The sequence below is a fragment of the Bufo gargarizans genome, chromosome 3 (genome assembly GCF_014858855.1).
Source record: "Bufo gargarizans isolate SCDJY-AF-19 chromosome 3, ASM1485885v1, whole genome shotgun sequence".
NCBI classification, from domain to species: domain Eukaryota; kingdom Metazoa; phylum Chordata; class Amphibia; order Anura; family Bufonidae; genus Bufo; species Bufo gargarizans.
Window position 1 is genome coordinate 507,756,822 of NC_058082.1, and position 8,695 is coordinate 507,765,516.

Consider the following 8,695-nt stretch of genomic DNA (forward strand, 5'->3'; position numbering starts at 1 on the left):
TGATCCCCGCGGTCCCTGACCGCGGGGATCAGAAACTTTAGGATTCCAAAAATGTTCCTGCATCCCTCCCCCCTGCACCCCTAAGTTATTCGAGCACGGTGGGAGGTGCAGAGGGAGGGTTGCGGGCGGTGCGGGAGGCGGGCGGTGCGGTAGGCGGGATCGCGATCCCCCGCCCGCCTCCCCTTGAATAATCGTTGGTTTCTAGTGGGTATACCAGGGTGCCAGCACATTGCTGGCACCCTGGTATAAACGGCTGACATCTGTGCTGCGATGTCAGCCGTTTAACCCTTTCCATACCGCGGTCCGTACGGACCGCTGTATGGAAAAGGTTAACAGCGCAGGGAGCTCCCTCCCTCTCCCATCGGGGGGCTGCTGTGCCTTTGCAGCCCCCCGAATGGAGAGGGAGAGAGCTCCCAGGCAGCCCCCCCAGAGCCCCGTCCTTACCCTTCCCCGTCTGCGCAGTTCTGACCATAACTGAGCAGACGGGGAAGGTTCCCATGGCAACAGGACGCCTCTCAGGCGTCCTGCTGTCCATGGTGCTGAACAGATCTGTGCTGAAAGGCATAGATCTGTTCAGACAAAGTGTAAAATACAGTAAAGTACTATATATTGTACTGTACTGTATTATACAGACATCAGACCCACTGGATCTTCAAGAACCAAGTGGGTCTGGGTCAAAAAGAAAGTGAAAAAAAGTGAAAATAAAGTAAAAATCAAAAAACACATTTATCACTGATTAAAAATAAAAAAAATTAAATTCCCTACACATGTTTGGTATCGCCGCGTCCGTAACGACCTGATCTATAAAACGGTCATGTTACTTTACCCAAACGGTGAACGCCATAAAAATAAAAAATTAAAAACTATGATGAAATTGAAATTTTGCCCACCTTACTTCCCAAAAAAGTTAATAAAAGTGATCAAAAAAGTTGTATGTACTCCAAAATTGTAACAATCAAACCGTCATCTCATCCCGCAAAAATCATACCCTACCCAAGATAATCGCCCCAAAACTGAAAAAACTATGGCTCTTAGACTATGGAAACACTAAAACATGATTTTTTTTGTTTCAAAAATGAAATCATTGTGTAAAACTTACATAAATAAAAAAAAGTATACATATTAGGTATCGCCGCGTCCGTATCGACCGGCTCTATAAAAATATCACATGATCTAACCCCTCAGGTGACCACCGTAAAAAAAAAAAAAAAAACGGTGTAAAAAAAGCAATTTTTTGTCATCTTACTTCACAAAACGTGTAACAGCAAGCGATCAAAAAGTCATATGCACCCCAAAATAGTGCCAATAAAACCGTAATCTCATCCCGCAAAAAATGAGACCCTACTTGAGATAATCGCCCAAAAACTGAAAAAACTATGGCTCTTAGACTATGGAGACACTAAAACTTTTTTTAGTTTTAAAAATTAATTCATTGTGTAAAACTTACATAAATAAAAAAATTTGTATACATATTAGGTATCGCCGCATCCGTGACAACCTGCTCTATAAAATTACCACATGATCTAACCGGTCAGATGAATGTTGTAAATAACAAAAAAAAAAAACGGTGCCAAAAAAGCTATTTCTTGTTACCTTGCCGCACAAAAAGTGTAATATAGAGCAACCAAAAATCATATGTACCCTAAACTAGTACCAACAAAACTGCCACCTTATCCCGTAGTTTCTAAAATGGGGTCACTTTTTTGGAGTTTCTACTCTAGGGGTGCATCAGGGGGGCTTCAAATGGGACATTGTGTCAATAAAACCAGTCCAGCAAAATCTGCCTTCCAAAAAACGTATGGCATTCCTTTCCTTCTGCGCCCTGCCGTGTGCCCGTACAGCAGTTTACGACCACATATGGGGTGTTTCTGTAAACTACAGAATCAGGGCCATAAATAATGAGTTTTGTTTTGCTGTTAACCCTTGCTTTGTAACTGGAAAAAAAATATTAAAATGGAAAATCTGCCAAAAAAGGGAAATTTTGAAATTGTATCTCTATTTTCCATTAAATCTTGTGCAACACCTAAAGGGTTAACAAACTTTGTAAAATCAGTTTTGAATACCTTGAGGGGTGTAGTTTCTTAGATGGGGGTCACTTTTATGGAGTTTCTACTCTAGGGTTGCATCAGGGGGGCTTCAAATGGGACATGGTGTCAAAAAAACAGTCCAGCAAAACCTGCCTTCCAAAAACCATATGGCGCACCTTTCACTCTACGCCCCGCTGTGTGGCCGTACAGTAGTTTACGGCCACATATAGGGTGTTTCTGTAAACGGCAGAGTCAGGGCAATAAAGATACAGTCTTGTTTGGCTGTTAACCCTTGCTTTGTTAGTGGAAAAAATGGGTTAAAATGGAAAATTAGCCAAAAAAATGAAATTCTCAAATTTCATCCCCATTTGCCAATAACTCTTGTGCAACACCTAAAGGGTTAACGAAGTTTGTAAAATCAGTTTTGAATACCTTGAGGGGTGTAGTTTATAGAATGGGGGCATTTGTGGGTGGTTTCTATTATGTAAGCCTCACAAAGTGACTTCAGAGCTGTAGTGGTCCCTAAAAATTTGGTTTTTGTAAATTTCCGAAAAATTTCAAGATTTGCTTCTAAACTTCTAAGCCTTGTAACATCCCCAAAAAATAAAATATCATTCCCAAAGTAATTCAAACATGAAGTAGACATATGGGGAATGTAAAGGCATCACTATTTTTAGGGGTATTACTATGTATTACAAAAGTAGAGAAACTGAAACTTTGAAATTTACAAATTTTTCCAAATTTTTGTTAAATTAGGTATTTTTTGGTGCAAAAAAAATTTTTTTTTTTACTTCATTTTACCAGTGTCATGAAGTACAATATGTGACAAAAAAACAATCTCAGAACGGCCTGGATAAGTCAAAGCGTTTTAAAGTTATCAGCACTTAAAGTGACTCTGGTCAGATTTGCAAAAATGGCCTAAGGTGTAAAAAGGCTGTGTCCTTAAGGGGTTAAGCAGGGATGTTATATGCCAATTATATACTTTCTATATAGTGCATTTGTGTAGTGCAGCATTTGTTTGCGGTTTAGCTGCGTTACCTCAGCTACACAGAGTGACAAACGCCATTGAAACAAATCATTTCTACTAGTGTGATATACCAGTTGCCCCCCCCCCCCCAAAAAAAAAACATTATTGAAGCAGGGGTGTTATTTACACTAAAATCATTTGCAGTCATTTCTTGTGAAAGAGCACAGGGCGGTATTTTAGTAATACACAAAACATTTAAATGCACTGCACGGTTGCATTCATTTCTGGTGAAAGAGTATAGGGGCTTATTTCATAAAAATAAATAAAAATACATACGCACTGCTGATGAAAGCGTAAAGTGGCCTATTCCAGTCCAACAAAAAAAATACATTTTCAGTTCACTTCTGCAGTTATTTCTGTTGAAAGCGTATAGTGGCCTGTTTGAGTCCAACAAGACATATATATTCTCTGGTCACTTTTGCAGTTATTTCTGGTGAAAGCATATTTCAGTACTACAAGAAAAATATATTCTCAGTTCACTGTTGCAGTTATATTTGGTAAAGCCTTTACTAGCGTATAGCAGTACAAAAAGAAATATACATTTGTCATTCGCTGCTGCACTTATATCTTGAAAAACATTGACGTATATAAGTAGAAAAATAAAAATATATTCAGCTTTCACTGTTGCAGTTATATGAGGTAAAGCCTTTAGTAGCGTATTTCTGTACAAAAATCAAGATATATTCAGTTTTCAGCGCTGCAGTTATATGTGGGAAAGTCCTTTTTGCGGTATGGACTGAATTTTGTTGTTAAAATTTTGTATTTACGTTTCACACACTGCGCACTTATGTTATGACGTCCATAAGAGCTGCGCACCAATACAGGTGAATACACTAACCCTGCACAGGCTGATCCAAATTTTAGGACCACATGCCTTTAAAAGGCCAAATCTGTGCAAAGATGTGGATTCATTGTCATTTTCTGTCAGGTAGTCACACGTTGTGATGGCAAAGGCAAGAAAAGTCTCCCTTTATGAACGTGGTCGAGTTGTTGAACTGCATAAGCAGGGTCTCTCACAGCGCGCCATCGCTGCTGAGGTGGGACGCAGTAAGACTTTCTTAAGAATTTCTTAAATGATCTTGAGGGTTATGGAACAAAAAGGTCAAGTGGAAGACCCAAAGAAATTTCATCAGCACTGAGCCAGAGGATCCAATTGGCTGTCCGTCAAGACACTGGACGATCTTCGACCCAAATTAAGGCCCTTACTGGTGCTGACTGCAGCCCCATAACCGTCAGACGGCATCTGAGACTGAAGGGCTTCAAAAACAAAAAACGTCTTCAAAGACTACGTCTCCTTGAACGCCACAGAACTGCTCGTTTGGACTTTGCAAGAGAGCACCAAACATAGGACATTCAAAGGTGGAAGAAAGTTTTATTCTCTGATGAGATAAAATTTACCCTTGATGGTCCTGATGGTTTCCAATGTTACTGGCATGACAAACAGATCCCACCTGAGATGTTTTCTACGCGCCACAGTGGAGGGGGCGCCATAATGGTCTGGGGTGCTTTTTCCTTCAGTGGAACAATGGAGCTTCAGGAAGTGCAGGGGCGTCAAACGGCCGCTGGCTATGTCCAGATGTTGCAGAGAGCATTCCTCATGACTGAGGGCCCTCGTCTGTGTGGTAACGACTGGGTTTTTCAACAGGACAACGCTACAGTACACAATGCCCGCAGGACAAGGGACTTCTTCCAGGAGAATAACATCACTCTTTTGCCCCATCCTGCATGTTCCCCTGATCTAAATCCAATTGAGAACCTTTGGGGATGGATGGCAAGGGAAGTTTACAAAAATGGACAACAGTTCCAGACAGTAGATGGCCTTCGTGCGGCCGTCTTCACCACTTGGAGAAATGTTCCCACTCGCCTCATGGGAACACTTGCATCAAGCATGCCGAAACAAATTTTTGACGTGATAATAACGGCGGAGCTACTCATTACTGAGTTCATGTTTGTAAGTTAGATTTCTGTTTTGGGGGGGGTTTAGTTTTTTGGGGGAGGTGTGGTCCTAAACTTTTGATCAGCTAAAAAACAGCCTATTTCAGTTTATTCGTTGTTTTCATTAAAGGGTTTCTACCACTTTGTTTTCACATAATTAGTTGTCAGACACTAGCGATCCGCTAGTGTCTGCTCTGCCAAACAATCCTAATGTAATAGCTTTTGGGGCAGCCGTTTCGCTAAAAAAATAACTTATATTGATATGCTAATGACCCTCTAGGTGCTATGGGGGCGTCATTAGCACCTAGAGGATCGGTCTACCTTCACAAAATGCCGCCACCCAGCGTGTCCCTCCACCCCGCCCATCTCCTCCGGAATGCGATCAAGCGGACGACTTCTCGCGCATGCGCCGCGTGCGTCTGTATTCGGCGCATGCGCAGTGAATGTCCGACCGCTTCCCTGCTCAGACATCTCCACTGCGCCTGCGCCGATGACGTCATAGTGCTCCATCAGCGCAGGGGCAGTAGAGATGTCTGAGCAGGGAAGCGGTCGGACATTCACTGCGCATGCGCCGAATACAGACACGCATGGCGCATGCGCGAGAAGTCGTCTGCTTGATCGCATTCCGGAGGAGATGGGCGGGGTGGAGGGACGCGCTAGGCGGCATCTTGTGAAGGTAGACCGATTCTCTAGGTGCTAATGACGCCCCCATAGCATCTAGAGGGTCATTAGCATATCAATATAAGTTCTTTTTTTAGCGAAAGGGCTGCCCCAAAAGCTATTATATTAGGATTGTTTGGCAGAGCAGACACTAGCAGATCGCTAGTGTCTGACACCTAATTATGTGAAAACGAAGTGGTAGAAACCCTTTAAATTGAATGCTCAAAAAATGTTTTGTCTCACTCCCATTTCTTTTTGTTGCATGTTGAAGCTCTACTTGAAACCTTGTTAAGATCCAGCCATGCTAAATATGATTTTTTGCCATTTTTCAAGTGGTCTTAAACTTTTGATCAGGACTGTACCACAATACATTTGATCAGGGGCGTACACAGAAATCACTGGGCCCCATAGCAAGAGTCTGAATTGGACCCCCAACCCCGCCCACTACCACCCCCCTGGACCATACCACCTCCTGGCTCCTCCCCTGCCACACCCCTATTTGCCAATAACAAAAAAATGTATACATGTTCTACTGAAAACGTTAGAAACCTTTAAGAAATAGGTGCTGAATTCAGGTGCCTATAACGCTTTATAATCCAGACTCGCTCTGTATGGGAGTAAGGATCTCCCTGGGGCTGCAGTGAGCCATGTACGGCACACATCACTGCTCCTGCCTGTCTGCTTTGGTAAAGCCAGTCATAGATGGGCGATGTCAGGCTTTAGCAGAGTGGGCACAGGGCGCCATATGTATGCGAGCACAGCTGAACAAGTGCAGCGCAGCTGACACAGTACTTACCCAGAGAATGAAGGGCACAGGTCAGTTTTGCCACAAAGGGAATGCCGTAGGAACAAAACCCATAAAAACAAAAAATAAAATATTTTTTTCTTCCACACCATTTGAATTTTTTTTGCCCGTTTCACACTACATTGTATGCAATATTAAATTACAACGTCTCCCACACAAAAGAAAGCCCTCATACATCTATGTGAATGGAAAAATAAAAAAGTTATGGCTCAAGGAAGATAGGGAAGACAAAAGAAAATGCAAAAATGAAAAAATCTCTGTTATCCTAAGGTTTAAAGGGGCTATCTAACCCCTATTATGCCCCCCAAAATGACCAGGCACCTCATACCGTTAATACTTATGCCCAATGGGGTGGTGCAGTCAATAGCAGGCTGCGTCAGAAATTAGCCTCCCTAGCGTCACTCGCGATGCTAGGGAGGCTCATTCCCATTGTGTCCTGCTAGAGGCTGCTCCCCCTTATGTCACTGGATGCATTAATCTGCGTGACGGGAGGGAGGCAGTGGCGGCTGTGCAGGCATAAGGAGCAATGCGGGTGCCGGGGAATTAAGTAAGTAAGGTGCCCGACCCCAGGCATTTTGGGGGGCATTATAGGGGTTGGATAACCCCTTGCTGCTGATGCCGAGTGTGCACATAGCCACCAATCATATTCTCCCCCCCGTCCCTGCAAGGTGACTGATGTGCTGGGGGGGGGCTCCTGTAGGATCATAGAGGACTCAGGAGGACAGTGTGCTCCCCCCCTCTTCCCCCCAGGGAGTGAAAGCACACTGTCCTCCTGAGTCCTCTGATCCTACAGGGCCCCCTTTTCCCCCCGAACCTCACCAATTGCTGCTGCCCTCCCCCCATCAAGAATACTCATATCCAACCAATACCATATATGATAAAATTTGAGAGAGAATCTAAATCGCACATCCTCATAGCTATGCTTTTGATATACCAAACTTATTAAATATCAGCATGATAAGACATGGGCTCTGCAGCACTATTATCAATCTATTGCTGTGCACTATTAAGAGGCATTAGTGTACAGTTTGATCAAAAAGCATAGGCCCACTTACCACGACAAGGTCGCCTCTATCAAGTGGGAACCTACTCTAACTTTGGCGCGGCACCGTGCGGCGACCATCGCGCCCCCCACACCGCTCCAGCAGGCAATGGGACCCAGCAGCCACACAGCGCCCTCACTGTGCAGCAAAAAGCCACCTAGGCCCTGGGCCCCATCACCCCACCGGCACAGCATAAAAGCAGCGACAGCCACCGTCCAGCACCGCATAATGTGAATAGGTGCAAAGAGCTCACCTGTTCACAGGCTCTCAGAAACTCCAACTGAGAGGTGGTAGGAATTAATTAACCCTTTGCAGACTTCTGCTAATTTAAAAACACCCATTCGGCTCAGGTGTTTTTAAATTAGCAGAAGTCTGCAAAGGGTTAATTAATTCCTACCACCTCTCAGTTGGAGTTCCTGAGAGCCTGTGAACAGGTGAGCTCTTTGCACCTATTCACATTATGCGGTGCTGGACGGTGGGGTGATGGGGCCCAGGGCCTAGGGCCTAGGTGGCTTTTTGCTGCACAGTGAGGGAGCTGTGTGGCTGCTGGGTCCCATTGCCTGCTAGAGCGGTGTGGGGGCGCGATGGTCGCCGCACGGTGCCGCGCCAAAGTTAGAGTAGGATCCCACTTGATAGAGGCGACCTTGTCGTGGTAAGTGGGCCTATGCTTTTTGATCAAACTGTATACTAATGCCTCCTAATAGTGCACAGCAATAGATTGATAATAGTGCTGCAGAGCCCATGTCTTATAATTTAATAAGTTTGGTATATCGAAAGCATAGCTATGAGGATGTGCGATTTAGATTCTCTCTCAAATTTTAACAATACCATATATGAACTTTATATTAAGTCTGCTGCTGTCCTCTTACTGTGGTGTAAGAGACAGCCCTGATCATCCAGCAACATTTCCAACACATATATATATAGCAGACTGTCATGTTTCCCTCCAGCCACCAGAGGCCACTGTGGCTGAGTAGGACAGTGAGAGGAGTTGTTTCCAGAGGACAAGGAGTTAAGTGTTTTTCCCGGGCTGAGCAGAGAGCCTGGGCTGAAGGTGTCTGAGTACACAGGAAGAAGGACGCTGTGCACTGAGAGGGAGATCCACAGGGAAGATTAGAGCGATTTCTCCCTGCCTGCTGTGACACAGTATCTGTGTGCTGTCTGCTGTAGTGTGAGGCACTTACCAGAGGAACTGTGA